Raw genomic sequence first — 17,855 nt, forward strand, 5'->3', positions numbered from 1 at the left:
CCAACAGGTTCTCGATGAAGACCTCCATTTTCCCGGTGTTGGTGGTCTCCGCAAGGCCCAGGATGCGGACGTTGTTGCGACGGGACCTCGCTTCTAGGTCCTCATTCTTATCCGCAATGATCTTAAGGAGACGATCCATTTGGGAAACATGTCGGCCCGAAGAGGCGGCGCCGTCTTCCAGTGTGGAGATCCTGTCCTCCGTCTCCTTGATGCGGGTATCGTGCCGCTCCAGTTTGGCCACTACGCCATCCAGCCTGGTAGTGATGGTGTCAATTTTAGAGTCTATGGTTGTTAGGCTTTGTTTTAATCCCAGCAGGAGAGATTTCCAGTCCTCGTCAGGAGGGACGGCGGCGGGTGGGCCAGGCTCGGACGCCGGCGCGGGGGCCTTCTTGGCATCAAATGGTAGCTTGGACTGTCGCGCGTCGTTGCGCCCCATGGCGCACGGCGGACGAACCCGCCCAGGTCACCCCGTCAGCAGTCCAGGCGAGGCAGGGGGCTCTGTCCAATCCAGGCCGCAACACCGCGAGTGGACACCCACGCCCGCCTCGAGGATCGCTGAAGTGAGGGAGGCGGCCAGTCCAAGGGCAGCCCCCAAGCGAGCGAGCGACCAGGGAGGCCGGTAACGGGGGGGGGGTGGCAGCAGTCTCCGGGCCTCGCACTCACAGGACAGCAGATAGTGGGCCACAATCCGCCTAGTGGAGGCCAGCAGCAAGGAATGGCCGGTCAAGCTTGGACGCGGTCTCTGTAGTATATGGCGGGTCAAGGGTTCCAAGCAGCCTCCGTCCTCGGAGCCGCAAACCCCCCACGTCCGCAGCCACAGTCGCCGAGGAGGGGGGAGCAGACGTCGCGGCCCCTCAGACCGCAGCCGGTCAATGCAGGACAGCACGCACCGACGGGGTCACACTCCGAAGCCCCCCTCGGCGCGATCCGGCAGCCAGGCCCCGGGTAGGTGTCTCTCCTCACGAAGATGCGTGTGGGGGAGGGGGAGGGGCAGGATAGCCCCCAAGCCAGTGCTCGGATATCCAAAGTGGGGTCGGCGGCAGCCTGCGAGCGTAAGCCTCGGGTGTAGGCCTCAGCCAGCGGAGGCCAAGCGGGCGAAGGGCACCCCGGTTCGGCCCAGCCTCGGAGATGTCGCCGCACGCCTGCTGCGAAGCAACTGTCCCAGGTAGGGATTGCCGCCGATCCTCCGGCGTCTTTTGCAGCCCCACCAATAGGAGCCGTCCAGAGTCGCGAAGGCCCCGGAGCCCCGGGCTTTCGTGGATCGTGCCTCCCGCAGCTCGCCGGCCGCAGATGAGCCCTCACCCTCGGCCGCGGGAACTCCAGCGAGTATCTCCGCACTCCGGCAGGCTCCAGTGACGTGGAGGGTATCGGGGAGCAGCGTAGGTCACTGCGGATACAGCCGTGGAGGTGAGGCAGAGGATAGCCTGGTCAGGCGGGAGCCTCACTCTTGTGCGGCCATCTTGGTTCGGCGCCCTCTAGCGCCCCAAAAATGATTCTGTTGTTGAATGGGGAGTTGGGTGTGTAGACTTAGGAATCAGTGAGTATGTAGTAACTGGTATTGGTGTGTCACTGGTTTCAAATATGGTACTCTGTATTTTACAGTGAGTGATGACTAGTGTACAATGAGGTGGATCAGATTTTCACGTGGATGACGTCATCAGTGATGTCATCAGTGGTGTCACTGACCATGTCATGAATGATGCAATATGTGACATCATCAGCAGTGCATTGCGGGCGCGTGAGTTATAGTTAGCAGAACTAACTATAACGGCGGAATTTTTATGGTTTTGTATGAGTGAACTGGCCAGCTAACTATAACACTCCTGAAACCTATGTTTTTTTCTGTGAGTTTCTAAGGTTTTTTAAATGCTAATTTCTAACTATTACGTCTCTGAAACCTATAGTTTTTTCAGTGAATTTGAAAGCTTTTTTAAATGCTACTTTCTAACTATAACGTCTCTGAAACCTATGGTTTTTTTCAGTGAATTTTAAAGGTTTTTTTAAATGCTAATTTTTAAGTGTGATAGTAGTTATACCTATTTTTTGTACTGATTTTCTACAGTTTTTTAACTGTTTATTTATAAATATTTTATTTATTAAATAACATTATATATTTTTCTGAAAATTGCACACAAAAAAATAATTTAATTCAAACTGAAATATTGATAAATGTTTTGGTTTTCATTTTTTTAAAATATATGTATATTATTTTCTTTAAAAAAAAAATGTTTCCAAATTTTTTTCGGAGTCGCACACTCACAGCGTACACATCACGGTGGGTGCATGGATTCTAGCCACCATTTTAGAAAAGTTGTGAAGGATCCACGTACGGTGTGCGACGGCTGCGTGTTTTTCAGTTACATCATATACATGTAATATTACGTGATGTGCGCAATTGGTATGTGACCACGACTCCTGCTCCCGCGCATCCGCGACACATGCGCATTACAGTACGAGATGCTTGCGCGTCCCACGTGACGTCATATACGTGCTGGAGCGCGCTGGGTGCGTGACTCCCGCAAAAAAATTGTATGTTCCAAAATGATATGTATGTGTCTTTAATATACATATTAGGGCAAGAGATTATCTAAGATATTCATAAAAATAATATATTTGTACTTATAATTAACTTATATTATTTTTAAATATATTCTCGCGAAGTCGGGTGCGTGCATCATGAGTGCAGAGTACCAGGTCAGCAGAGCTGCTGTAGAGCCAGAGAAACCAGGTCAGCAGAGCCGTTGTAGAGCCAGAGAACCAGGTCAGCAGAGCTGCTCTAGAGCCTAAGAAGCAGGTCAGCAGAGCTGCTCTAGAACCAGAGACCAGGGCAGCAGAGCTGCTCTAGAGCCAGAGACCCAGGTCAGCAGAGCTGCTTTAGAGCCAGAGAACCAGGTCAGCAGAGCTGCTCTAGAGCCAGAGAACCAGGTCAGCGGAGCTGCTTTAGAGCCATAGAACCAGGTCAGCAGAGCTGCTCTAGAGGCAGAGAACCAGGTCAGCAGAACTGCTTTAGAGCCAGAGAACCAGGTTAGCAAAGTACTTTAGAGGGAGAGAACCAGGTCAGCAGAGCTGCTTTAGAGCCAGAGAACCAGGTCAGCAGAGCTGCTGTAGAGCCAGAGAACCAGGTCAGCAGAGCTGCTTTAGAGCCATAGAACCAGGTCAGCAGAGCTGCTTTAGAGCCAGAGAAGCAGGTCAGCAGAGCTGCTCTAGAGGCAGAGAACCAGGTCAGCAGAGCTGCTTTAGAGGGAGAGAACCAGGTCAGCAGAGCTGCTTTAGAGCCAGAGAACCAGGTCAGCAGAGCTGCTCTAGAGCCAGAGAAACCAGGTCAGTAGAGCTGGTTTAGAGGGGGAGAACCAGGTCAGCAGAGCTGCTTTAGAGCCAGAGAACCAGGTCAGCAGAGCTGCTCTAGAGCCAGAGAACCAGGTCAGCAGAGCTGCTTTAGAGCCATAGAACCAGGTCAGCAGAGCTGCTATAGAGGCAGAGAACCAGGTCAGCAGAGCTGATTTAGAGGGAGAGAACCAGGTCAGCAGAGCTGCTTTAGAGCCAAGGGACCAGGTCAGCAGAGCCGCTCTAGAGCCAGCGAACCAGGTCAGCAAAACTGCTTTAGAGCCATAGAACTGGGTCAGCAGAGCTGCTTTAGAGCCAGAGAACCAGGTCAGCAGAGCTGCTCCAGAGCCAGAGAACCAGGTCAGCAGTGCTGCTCTAGAGCCTAAGAACTAGGTCAGCAGAGCTGCTCTAGAGCCAGAGAACCAGGTCAGCAGAGATGCTGTAAAGCCAAAGAAACCAAGTCAGCAGAGCTGCTTTCGAGGGAGAGAACCAGGTCAGCAGAGCTGCTTTAGAGCCAGAGAACCAGGCCAGCAGAGCTGCTTTAGAGCCAGAGAACCAGGTCAGCAGAGCTGCTCTAGAGCCAGAGAACCAAGTCAGCAGAGCTGCTTTAGAGCCATAGAACCAGGTCAGCAGAGCTGTTCTAGAGCCTAAGAACCAGGTCAGCAGGGCTGCTCTAGAGCCAGAGAACCAGGTCCGCAGAGCTGCTGTAGAGCCAAAGAAACCAGGTCAGTAGAGCTGCTTTAGAGGGAGAGAACCAGGTCAGCAGAGCTGCTCTAGAGGGAGAGAACCAGGTCAGCAGAGCTGCTCTAGAGCCAGAGAACCCTGTCAGCAGAACTGCTTTAGAGCCATAGAACCGGGTCAGCAGAGCTGCTTTCGAGCCAAGGAACCAGGTCAACAGAGCTGTTGTAGAGCCAGAGAACCAGATCAGAAGAGCTACTCTGTAGCCTAAGAACTAGGTCAGCAGAGCTGCTCTAGAGCCAGAGAACCAGGTCAGCAGACCTGCTGTAGAGCCAGAGAAACCAGGTCAGCAGAGCTGCTTTAGAGGGAGAGAAGCAGGTCAGCAGAGCTTCTTTAGAGCCAGAGAACCAGGTCAGCAGAGCTGTTTTAGAGCCAGAGAACCAGGTCAGCAGAGCTGCTCTAGCTGACACTGACTGACTGACTGACACTGACTGATTGACACTGATTGACTGACACTGACACTGACTGACACTGAGACGGACTGACACTGATTGACTGACACTAACTGACTGACACTGACTGACACTAATTGACTGACACTGACTGACTGACACTGACTGACACTGATTGACTGACACTGACTGACTAACACTGACTGACACTGATTGACTGACACTGACTGACTGACTGACTGACACTGACTGACTGACACTGACACTGACTGACTGACACTGACTGACTACTCTCTACTACTCTACTACTCACTCTCTACTACTCTCTACTACTCTGTCTCTACTACTCACTCTCTACTACTCACTCTCAACTACTCTCTACTACTCACTCTCTACTACTCTCTCTCTACTACTCACTCTCTACTACTCACTCGCTACTACTCTCTACTACTCACTCTCTACTACTCACTCTCTACTACTCACTCTCTACTATTCACTCTCTACTGTTTACTCTCTACAACTCTTTACTACTCACTCTACTACTCTCTACTACTCTCTACCACTCACTCTCTACTATTCACTCTCTACTGTTTACTCTCTACAACTCTTTACTACTCACTCTACTACTCTCTACTACTCTCTACCACTCACTCTCTACTACTCACTCTCTACTCACTCTCTACTACTCTCTCTCTACTACTCACTCTCTACTACTCACTCTCTACTATCTACTACTCACTCTCTACTACTCACTCTCTACTACTCGCTCTCCACTACTCTCTACTACTCACACTCCACTACTCACTCTCTAATACTCGCTCTCTACTACTCTCTACTACTCACTCTCTACTACTCACTCTTTACTACTCTACTACTCTCTCTACTACTCACTCTCTACTACTCACTCTCTACTACTCTACTACTCTCTACTTCTCTCTCTACTACTCACTCTCTACTACTCACTCTACTACTCACTCTGTACTACTCTCTACTACTCACTCTCTACCACTCTGTACTACTCACTCTCTACTACTCACTCTCAACTACTCTCTACTACTCTCTCTCTACTACTCACTCTCTACTACTCACTCGCTATTACTTTCTACTACTCACTCTCTACTACTCACTCTCTACTACTCACTCTCTACTATTCACTCTCTACTGTTTACTCTCTACAACTCTTTACTACTTACTCTACTACTCTCTACTACTCTACTGCTCACTCTCTACTACTCTCTCTCTACTACTCTCTCTCTACTATCTACTACTCACTCTCCACTACTCATTCTCTACTACTCTGATACTCACATATACTCTCTCTACTACTCACTCTTTACCACTCACTTTCTACTGCTCTCTACTACTCACTCTCTACTACTCTCTCTCTACTACTCACGCTCTACTACTCTCTCTCTACTACTCTCTCTCTCTATTACTCTCTACTGCTTTCTACTACTCACTCTCTACTACTCACTCTACTACTCACTCTCTACTACTCACTCTCTACTACTCACTCTCTACTACTCTCTACTACTCACTCTACTACTCTCTGCTACTCACTCTCTACTACTCACTCTCTACTACTCTCTACTACTCACTCTCTACTATTCACTCTCTACTACTCACTCTCTACTACTCTCTACTGCTCACTCTCTACTACTCGCTCTCTACTACTCACTCTACTACTCTCTACTACTCACTCTCTGCTACTCTCTCTACTACTCTCTACTACCCTCTACTACTCACTCTCTACTCTCTATTACTCACTCTCCACTCTCTACCTCTCTACCTCTCTCTACCTCTCTCTCTACTACTCTCTACCTCTCTACCTCTACCTCTCTACCTCTCTCTCTACTACTCTCTACCTCTCTACCTCTCTACACGCACACATATGCACATATATATGCATATGCATTTATATATATGTATGTATATATATATATATATTCACTGAAAAAACCATAGGTTTCACACACGTTATAGTTACGAATTAGCATTTAAAAAACCTTGCAAATTCACTTAAATAACCATAGGTTTCACACATGTTATAGTTAGCTGGACATTTCACTCGTAAAAAACCAATGAAATTCCCCCGTTATAGTTAGTGCAGGCAACTATAACTCACGCGACCGCAATCCTCTGCTGATGACGTCAGATATTACATCACTGTATTTAGACACTTATTTACCCATGTCTTCTTCCATTAATCTTTAGCTATACATATATTACAAATATTTATTTTTCATAAAGACACATATGTCATCAGTGATGTAATATCTGACGTCATCAGCAGAGGATTGTGGTCGTGTGAGTTATAGTTGCCTGCACTAACTATAACGGGGGAATTTCATTGGTTTTTTACGAGTGAAATGTCCAGCTAACTATAACATGTGTGAAACCTATGGTTTTTTAAGTGAATTTGCAAGGTTTTTTAAATGCTAATTCGTAACTCTAACGTGTGTGAAACCTATGGTTTTTTCAGTGAATTTGTACGGATTTTTTTTTTTTTTTTGCAAATCTGTTTTTATTAAGTTTAGATTGTAGTACAGGAGTATATCGTATGGCATCACATTTCACATACATTGAGTCGGTAACTTATACAGGCTAGTAAATCTTGCCAACTGGTAAGAGGGGGGGGGACAACCCTGTGTCTGTTAGCACGCCCACCGCCACCCTCCTGGGATCCAGTCACTTCACCCTTGGTAGTTCCGATGTCCTCTCGTGGGGAGGGGGCCAACCCCACCACCCACCAGCCATTGAGCCGTACAAGGAAACTAAGCTCGCCTACGCAACTGAGGCGTCAGTAAAGTCGAAAATGTTACATGCAATACAAAAGGGAAGAACCCATAACAAAGGCAGCGTGTACATTGATGTGTATGGTGTGCTCCTACCCCCGCCCGGAATTTGTACGGTTTTTTAAATGCTAAGTTATGTATTTATTCATTTTTTTTTCTTTCAGGTTTTTCACCGTGCGCGCACCGTGCACGCACCACGCGATTTTTGAAAAAAATAAAAATAGTTTTTTTCGCCCTTGGGGGTCCTTCTGTGACCCCCTGACCAAGGCTAGGGGGTCAGGAACTGTCCACTCTGCCCCCTTTTCACGTTCTCCACCTTTTTTTTTCACCCCCTCAGACTGCGAGAGACAAAATGGCGGCCGACACTTCCTGGTTTCGACCGATTCGAATGTTTACCGACATCTAACAACCAATCAGAATTGCGCTCGCGCACGGTAGGGTGCGCGCACTGTGCGCGCACGGTGCGCGCGTATAGATATTGATATGCTTTTAAATGCTATCTTCTCAGGAAATACTGAACAGATTTACACCAGACCTGCAAAAGGCACTTCCTTGACCTTATGGCTATCTCTCTGCCAAATTTCACGTAATTCTGTTCAGCCGTTCGGGCTGTAGCTGCGACTAAAGGTCCTATGGAAAAATGCATGGGGAAAACGCGTTTTGGGACCCCCCTTTTTCTCGGCCCCCGCTTGACTAATCACTCCGAGACTTTCAGGGTAGGAGCTGAACGGAGCGCCCCATTAGTTTTGAAAATTTTGCGAGGATTCGTCAACCGGCGCCAAAGTTATTCAAAATAGAATTTTGAGATTTCCTATGGAAACTAGGTTGTAACTATAACTATCTACTGGCGACCGCCAGTAGATAATATATACATACATATATAAACTTATATATATATTATCTGCATATCTATATAAATACAAATATAAATGCATGCATACATATACATATATGCATACATATGCATGTTATGCACATGAAAGTTTGAAAAACACTAATACAAGCAAAGCTAAAAAGCCACCTAATTACAAACAGAATTGCTTTAACTTAACCCCTTCCATGCGGCGCCGATTCCCGCTGAGCGCTGACCGTTTCTTGCGCGGGCGTGGTCATGACGGAACGGTTCCATCATGAGCACAGCTCAACCGACGCTCATGACGGAACCGTTCCGTCATGAGCGCCGAAGGGGTTAAACAAGGGCGAGACCGATTGCATTTTCAATGCTTCTTTATTTTGGTTCCATCAAGAAGGCATTTAGATGTGTCACACATTTTCCATAAATTCTGAATGTTTGCACTCTAGTTGCTCATTAGATCACAGTAGTAAAGCTACTGCTCACCAGGGAAGTCTGCTGCTGGTATTCAAAGTGCATGTTTCAGTCTGCATGTCAGAATTTTTTAATGAAATAGAAGAGGATTTGAGAAGTCAAAATGTGCCCTAATTTTTCTTTCTGCAGCACTAATCATAATTTCTATGGCAAAATGAACACCCTCATTTTGTTCCTTTGCAAATTAAATGTTTTAAGTGTTACCACTTTATTCCAATCAAGATGACTTCAGGTGTGCCATACGTTTGTCATAAGTAAGACTGTTAGCGCTCTAGTTGTTCTTTAGAACACTCAGGGACATTCAGTCATTGGGCTACACTTGGGCTACATCTGGGTGATATTTGTGCTACATTTGGGCTCTTTTGTCTCTGGTGGTCATCTTGGGAGACTTATTTGTTATGAAGTTTCCTAATTTCCTAATTTACTACAGTCTCCTCAGTAGGAAATACTTTCAGTTTTTTACTTTGATTCCATCAAGAAGGCATTCAGATGTGTCACACATTTGCCATGAATTCAGAATGTTAGCACTCTAGTTGCTCATTAGATCACTGTAGTAAAGCTACTGCTCACCAGGGAAGTCTGTTGCTGGTATTGAAAGTGCATGTTTCAGTCTGCATGTCAGAATTTTTTTATGAAATAGAAGAGGATTTAAGAAGTCACTCAAAATGTGCCCTAATTTTCTTTCTGCAGCACTAATCATACTTTCTATGGCAAAATGAACCCCTTCATTTTGTTCCTTTTTAAATTAAATGTTTTAAGAGTTACCACTTTATTCCAATCAAGATGGCTTCAGGTGTGCCGTACGTTTGTCATAAGTTGGACTGTTAGCGCTCTAGTTGTTCTTTAGAACACTATGGGAAGCTGCAGTAGAACACAGAGGAATTAACTGACAGTCTCTGCCCTTGTTGGATGTACATGTTTAACAACTTCATTCTCACATGACTGAGAAAGATAATGTGAATTGACAGAAAATATGCTCTCAGTTTAGCTTATAGATCACCTTCCAAACCTCTGTGGGAAAAGCATGAGAAAATAGTTTTCTCTCAAACATGAGTCATGATATCCCAGCAGAAGACTTTTTCACATGGTAAAATCACCTTAGAACACACCACAATTCCTAAAATGAGTATGGTACCATCAACAAATGATTTATAATGTAACTAAAGTCTTAAAACCTTCTATTAACTGCAATGCTTTTTAATGAGGTGCTATCATGTATATTGGTCCCAAGATGGCTGCCAACACGTCTTGGATGAAGTGCTGACAGCCAATCAGATCTCACAATGAGATGTGTGGTTAGGCTCCGCCCAGATATATCTATGATTTTCTCAGCAACTACTGAATGGATTTACACCATTTAACCAAAAGGCACGAGTGTGAACCAAGGGCTACCTCTTTGCCAAATTTCGTGTAATTTCGTTCAGCAGTTCAGGCTGCAGCTGCGATTAACGGTTCCTATGGAAAATTGCATTGAGAAAACATGTTTTGGGACCCCCTTTTTTCTTTCCCCCTGCTTGACGAATCACCCTGAGACTTTCAGGATAGGAGCGGACCAGAGCGCTCCACCAGTTTTGAAAATTTCACGAAGATTCGTCAACCGGCGCCAAAGTTATTCCAAATAGAATGTTGCGGATTTCCTATGGATAATAGGTCCTAACTATAACTACCTACTGGTGACCGCCAATAAGGGGGGGAGGGTGTGTGTGTGTGTGTGTGTGTGTGTGTATACACGTACACCTCCATTTTGTAGACCCAGCCCCTCTCTGCCCTAGGCAGCCCAGTGAACAAACAACAAAGAAGGTGGTAAGAACACAGGTTTGTGCTGTGAATTTCTGAAACGTTAAAAGTGCTGTCTTTCTACTTGTGACTGCTTAAATTGAACTCTAGGTTTCTGTGCAATTTGTACTGTGAAAACTGCTGTTTTTTCCACCTGTGACTGTTTGAATTTGTATCATAGTTTCCTCTGTACTGGGCAAGCTCCCAGCCCCCGTCCCCTCCATCCTCCTGTTTTTTTTCTTTTGAAAGTTAAAAAGGCAAAGTACAGCCTCAGAGGCTAAGCAATGTGTGTTTAAGAGACTGCTTCATCTGCACTATGGTTTAAACTGTGTTGTGAAACTGCTGTTTTTGTCACCTGTTACTGTTTGAATGTGTGTCCTAGTTTCCCCTGTACTGTGCTTAGGTCTGCAGGGGCAAGCCCCCAGCCCCTCCCCCGTTTTTGGGGATTTTTAAAGTTAAAAAAGGCAAAGTACAGCCTCAGAGGCTAAGCAGAGTGTGTTTAAAGGACTGCTTTATCTGCTTTATGGTTTAAAATGTGTTTGGAAAGTGTATGTAGCACCCTTTTATGGCTAGAAAAAAAGTGATTTGTTAAAGTTTGTGAAAAACAGTATATTAAGTGGCTTAGGTTTAGGACTTAACTGCAGGGTTAAACCTTGACCTGCAAAGTGTGAATTGAGCCTGTCTGTCTCCAAGGAGATTCAGGTCTTCATGAGCAGCTCCCCTGCCCCTGGGTCATCAGTCTGTGATTAAGGTCACATGCCCCTTATATAAGTTTACTATTAGTTGTTACATCTTTGCTCTGATTGGTTCCTATATCAGGGTTCCTATTGAGCTTAGGGTTAGGGTTCTGATTGGCCGATAGGTCTGGGGTTCTTATTGGTTCCTGAGGCTAGGTTTTCTATTGGACTTAGGGGTCTAATTGGCCGATAGGCCTGGGGTTTTGATTAGGGGTGGGCGAAGAATTCTGCTCGGCCAGTGGATTTCGCGGAGTTTTGCCCACTCAGCGCTCCATGCAGAGAGTGGAGTTCCGAAAAACTCTGCAAAGTTACGCGGAGCACAGATTTTTCTCTCAAGCGTCTCGTCAATGGTAAGTTGGCGAGCACTTGCGAGAAAAAATAACGCGCTAGACATCCTGGTTAAATTTCTCATCCCGGGCAGTGGCGGCATATCGCGACTGCTTGTGTTGAGAAGTCTGCCACTCGCGTTGAGGAAGCTGCTGCTCGAGTAGTGCTGTTCGTGCTGATTTTAGAGAGCGGGACAAACTCCTAGCACTACAAATCAGTGTGAGCAATGCTACTTAATAGACTCCGCATCTGGTGGAACTCCGCAGAGCACGGCAGAGTTTTCTGCCACTTCGTGGAGTTCCGCAGAGTGAAACTCTGCGAACTCCGCCCAGGCTTCGTTTTGATTGGTTCCTGGGGATAGGGTTTCTATTGGACTTAGGGTTTGTTTCTGATTGGTTGCTAAGGCTAGGGTTGTGATTGTTTGTAAGTGCCAGGTCTCCGATTGGTCCAAGGGCTTAGGGCTAGTGTTGTGATTGGTTAGGGCTAGGGTTAACCTTGGCCGAAGGTGTCACCTGATCACTAGGGCTATTTAAGCCTAGGGCTCAGGACGTCTCAGCCTGGGTGCTGTTGCTACGTGTGAAGAGAACAAGGGAAGTTGCCTGCGTGGGCCTGTTCGGGACTGGTCGGTCCTAGGGCCAGAAATGCTGCCCCTTTTTCAGTACACTGGCACACACCTCAACCCATCCACATCCATAAACATATTAACACACACACAGCAAATGCACTCTGCTCATATACTGCAGACAAACCCTGGCCACATTTTGTTGTCTCAACAACACTACAAAACCTCATGACTCACACATATATACTCTTCTACTCCAAATAACACACAATGGCAACATCACTTTCACACAGAACACCACTCTGTCCTATACCACTAACAAATCCACACATCACCAACACAACTCAAAGCCACACTATACATTTCTTTGATACATCCAGGCACACATTCCCTGTTTATACAGAGCACCAACTCTACCCTCTACTTACTCCTTACAGACCCCTTTCTGCCACCATCACACCTATATTAAGCTCTACATCATTTCATCCACCAACACTGTTCCCCTCTTTTTGCCAGGGACACACTACGAAACAATACACGCGCTCCACAGCACCACACATATGGCCTCTTCCAGCTTTCAAATCTAACACACTCACAGCTCTTGTCCAGCCCCTTCACACACCACATGCACTCTTTTCCAAAACACATCACCATCCCATTTGCTATTCAGCTTCCACTCACAATCAGAACTATGCATACAAATCCTTCTCAGAAATCCACAACATCATCATCTCCTCTCTCTACTCCACAAAAACAGAACAGAAGACAACACCAGCATAGCAGGATCATACACACACACAATATTCCATAGTACATTCCATTACTAACTAGAAACATATACTCACTACCACCCTCCTGAGTAAATAATACACATCCTAACCCACCTTTACTGCCAAGCTTTCTCTCTTCCCCCACACCCAGCATGAATACACCAACACAGCAATTCCCATTCAAACGCCTCTCATCCACTGCACAATTCGGAGCCTTATAACATGACCCACATGCTGCACCACCACCCCTAACTCATGCACCTTCCACCCTAACCAGACACAAACTAAACAACATGCCACTCTTCACAACTTTGCATCTCCATGTCTATTACACAACAAGGCTACTCTACAGAAACAACAGAGCTCACCAACTCACTCTCAATCACCATCTCCACTGCCTACACAAGCAGACCCATCAAAGTGTCTTCTAAGCTTCCTGGATGCAGAATATAATATAGAAAAGCAACACTATTACTATCCTCATGCAACTAATACCAGCACTAATGACACATCTGCTACAAGTTAAACAAGCATTTGCAATGCAATAGGTCTCACATTTACGCGAGTTTGAGGTATTGACATTACAAATAACAATATCTTTTTTTTTGTTTTTAAAACATAAATAAATGGCATTGGCATTTACAATGCCAATAGCTTAAACTTGGGTAAATGCAAGACCTATTGCATTGCAAATGCTTGTTGTGTTTAGTTTCCTAGACACTTTCAGCATACCTTCCAAGTGAGTGCTCTTCTATGTAGGAGCTCTGCACGACCGCACTTCCTTTTGCTCTCTTTGAATTAGTTGTTGTCAAGTTATGAGACCTGCCTTCCTTTTTTAGGCACTCTTTGTGGTTTGCTATGTTTATGTGCTATTAAATCTTTATTTAGCTTTTTAGCTATTTCCACCCAATGTTTCTCAATTCCCATGGCCGGGAGAGAGTTGGCTAGTTTCCAGCGCGAGTATCTGGCAATGCAGGCCTGGCCCAGTTTGACACTTTTTATTAATGGACCAACATTGATGGAAAGAATTTGGCCTGCCTGGTTGTATACCTCTTGCGTCATCGCACTCACGTTGACCACAATGGATATTGGATGGTCACTTTCAGTTCTGTGTTGGACTTGGTAGCTTATACATCTACTTAGAAGCTTCTTGATTAGGAAGATATAGTCCAGTGTTTAAATATTTTGATGGTGGGCTTTGATTTTCCCTCATCAGAGCCTTCTTGGTTGGAAGAGCCCAACTTCCAGAATGTTTCGACTGCGGTCCCTTCGAGTTTTCTCAGGTCTACACATAAATTGAGTATTGAAGTCTTCGGCCAATATGCAATCATGTCCCGGGTTCTCATAGAAGAAAACGTTTATCAGGTCGGTAATCATCGTGGCATTTGCTATTTTCACATCACGGTGTGGGTTGCGGCATGAACCCGGTTTCCCAGTTCCAGTCGGCAGCTCTTGATGTTATGCCACATCCTGTCTGTAAGATTGTCTGCATTTTTGGGGGCTTTTATCTATGTTTCCCTCACTGACACCCTCCCAGTACAACCACCCTTAACCCTTTCCTACCTTTCGTTCCGTGAGCGCATGAGAAGAGGATTTCCTTTTATTTATTTATTTTATTTAAGCAATTTATTGAGTGCGCAAATACCCGGAGGTATCTCGGCGCTATAGGACTAGCTTAAACGGACAGAAAGGAGAGGAGGGATGTGTTTATTGAAATAGCCATGTTTTTATGTTCTTCCGGAAAGATAACAATGTGGGGGAACTTTTGATGTGTAGCGGAAGTTTGTTCCAGAGTTTGGATGCAGCCACAATAAATCTTCTGTCACCCCACGTGACTTTCTTGGTTCTAGGAACCATTTGCAGCTGATCGAAGCTAGATCGCAAGGTCCTGTTAGGTCTGTAAAGGCAAAAGCTTTTCTTAAGGAATTCGGGACCTGAGATGTGAATTGCTTTATAGGCTATACACAATGCCTTAAATTTAGTCCTGCTTTTGATGGGTAGCCAATGAAGCTGTCGTATGACTCCTGAGATGGGTTTAAATTTGGGAGTGCCTGAGAGGATCCTAGCTGCGGCATTCTGGACCATTTGCAATTTTTGCAGGACTCTTTCTTGTGCATTGATAAGTAGACAATTACAGTAGTCTATTTTAGTCATGACAAGGGTACTAATGAGAGTTTTACCTGCGCTAGGAGGAAGCAAGGGTAGGAGCTTCTTTATCATTCTGATAGTGTAGAATGAGGAAGAGGTGACATAATTGGCGTGTGACATGAATGATAACTTATCATCAAATAAGATTCCAAGGTTTCTAACCTTAGTGACCGGAACCGGGGGGGGGGGGGGGGGGCCTAGTTCTTCCGGCCACCAAGAGGTAGACCAACTGGGGTGTACCTTTCCAAAAATCATCACCTCCGTTTTGTCAGAGTTTAATTTCAGACAGTTATTTGTCATCCATGTGCTGATAGTGGACATTCCTTTTTTTAAATTATTTGCGACTGAATTTCCATTCTCGTGTATTTCTATTACAATCTGGGTGTCATCAGCGTAGGACGTGAGTCGCAAGTCGTAAGCTTTTATGATTTTGGCAAGGTCTGCAACATAAAGATTGAACAATGTGGGGCTTAATGAGGAACCTTGAGGGACACCACATGGTTGGGAAAAGGGAGGGGAGAGAAAACTACCCAACTTTACCTGTTGTGATCGATTGGCCAGAAAGGAAGCTAGTAGGGCCTTGGCTCTGTCTTTGATCCCTATGGCTGAGATACGGTTGATTAGGATAGAGTGGTCCACCGTATCAAATGTTGCTGAGAGATCCAGCAGCACTAAGACTGCGGTGCCACCCTTGTCCATGGTTGTTCGTATTTCATCGACTGTTTTAATGAGAGCTGTCTCTGTCCCATGCCCTTTTCTGAATCCAAATTGGGTGTCATCTAAGCAATTGTTGTTTTCGATGTAGTCGGCCAACTGGGTGTTCATCACTTTTTCTATGATTTTAGCGGGAAGAGGGAGACCTGCTATGGGTCTGTAATTGCAACAGTCTGAAGGGTTAAGGTTGTGTTTTTTGAGAAGAGGTCTGATTACTGTTTCTTTCCAGATGGAGGGATATATTCCTGTTTCGAACATAGAGTTGCAGATTTTGGCCAATTCTGGAGCTATAATTTCTGGAATGATTTTTATTATGTTAGGTGGGCAAGGGTCATTGGGGGATCCGGATTTGGACTTGGAAATAAGATCAGTTATCTGTTCTATTGTGATTTTTTTTAATTCTGAGAAGGAGGGAAGGGCGTCCTGTTTATTACTTTGTGATGTTGCACAATTGTCTAAAGAGGAGTCAGTGTTGAACGTAGTGGATTGTGCAGAGAAATTGGAGTAAATATTCATGACTTTATTTTGAAAAAAGCTGGCAAGATTATCACAGAGGGTTTGTGTCGGTGCTATTGACGGGGAAGTGTCTGGTCCTGATAGTTTGGTAACGACTTTGTATAGTTGTTTCATGGAGTCTTGGGAGGATTCGATTTGATTAATGTAAAATTTACTTTTTTCAGTTATTAATAAGTTTTTGTAATTGGAAAGTGCTTCCTTGTACCGAGTTTTTGTTGTATTGTCGTAATTTCGGCGCCAGTGACGCTCCTGATTTCGGCATTTCGGCCTTTCTAGTCTTAGTTTCTCTGAAAACCAGGGGGCAGATGGAGTTTTTCTGTTTTTGGAAGTATTTTTTATTGGGACAAGTGTGACGAATGCTAAGCGAAGCCATTGTGTGTAACGCATAGCTGCGTGTTCAGGATTGTCTGGGAGGTCTTGATGAGTAGCTTTCAGATGTGTTTTCAAATTTTCGGGGAGAATGCTGTTCCAAGCTTTAAAGTTGGCGGGCGAGGGGATAGTGATCTGATTATGTAAGTTATGTTCCGTGTTAATGTTAAAAAGGATTGCGGAATGGTCAGTCTATGTTAAAGGGACGATATTTTCTAATGAAATGTGTTTATTGTTGGTAAATAATCCGTCGAGAGTATTGCCAGCTATGTGAGTCGGTTTGTTTATGAGTTGAGAGAGTTCTATGGAGTCAAGTTCGGAAAGTAGAGCAGATGTGTTTTCATCGTTATTGGATTCTAGGTGAAAGTTGAAGTCACCTAGAATGGTGAAATTGGCTTCTCCTGCAGAAGGCTCTGCAAGGGAGGATAGAGAAGAGAGAAAGTCTGTCCGAGATCCGGGAGGGCGATATAATAATATACCTTTAAATGTATGTGATTTGGTGAGTGATATGGAAAAAGAGAAAGCTTCGCAGCCTTTGATGGGAATAGGATCTATTTTGACATTGTAATTATCATGGTGAATAAGAGCTAGACCGCCGCCTCTTTTGTTATTTCTGTCCAGTCTTTTAACAGAGAAATCATTTGGAGTTACAACGGCAAAGTCAGGCCCTGATGATGGGTCAGCCCAAGTCTCAGTAAGAAATAAAAGATCAAGATTGTGGTTCTCAAGAAAAGCGAGTATTTCATATTTGTGCTTAGGTAAAGAACGAACATTGATGAGTGCGGCTGTGACAGTGTGATTTTTTATTGGAATAGTAGAGAGACCTATAAAGGTGGAGGGCGGTTTACTGGAGCTGGGTGTGCAGTTGTTGCATGGCGTTAAAACATGAGGTGGTATAGTAGTACAGCAAGGACATGCTTGTGACTCCTTAGAAATGGTCCTGATATTTAGTAGCTGTCTCCTAGTGTAGATTTGAGAGGTAGGTAGCCGAGTTGGCTTACGTGGGTCAGGGGGGGGGGCCCTTGGCACGGTCCAGGCGCGGACGGGCGCAGACAGGCTTGCCTTTGGCGCGCCGGCGGTGCGCCCGCTGCGCGCGTCCGCTGCGCGTTGCGCTTTGCATCTGGCTTTGAGTCTGTTTTGCCAGCAGCTGATTGGATGGCTAACCGGAAGTGCCGGGCCCTTCCTGTTGCACGTGATCCCTCCACTCAAACCGAATAATCGGTGGTGGACCGGGGATTATGTGCTGCTGAAATGGTGAGTGCACGGCGCAAAGTATATTTAAAAAACACAATTGAGTCAGTGCGTGATTTTAAAACTTTCACAATAACAGCGATTTATAGTGAGAACACAGCGTAATTTG

The sequence above is a fragment of the Triturus cristatus genome, chromosome 3_2, assembly GCF_964204655.1.
Source record: "Triturus cristatus chromosome 3_2, aTriCri1.1, whole genome shotgun sequence".
Taxonomy (NCBI): domain Eukaryota; kingdom Metazoa; phylum Chordata; class Amphibia; order Caudata; family Salamandridae; genus Triturus; species Triturus cristatus.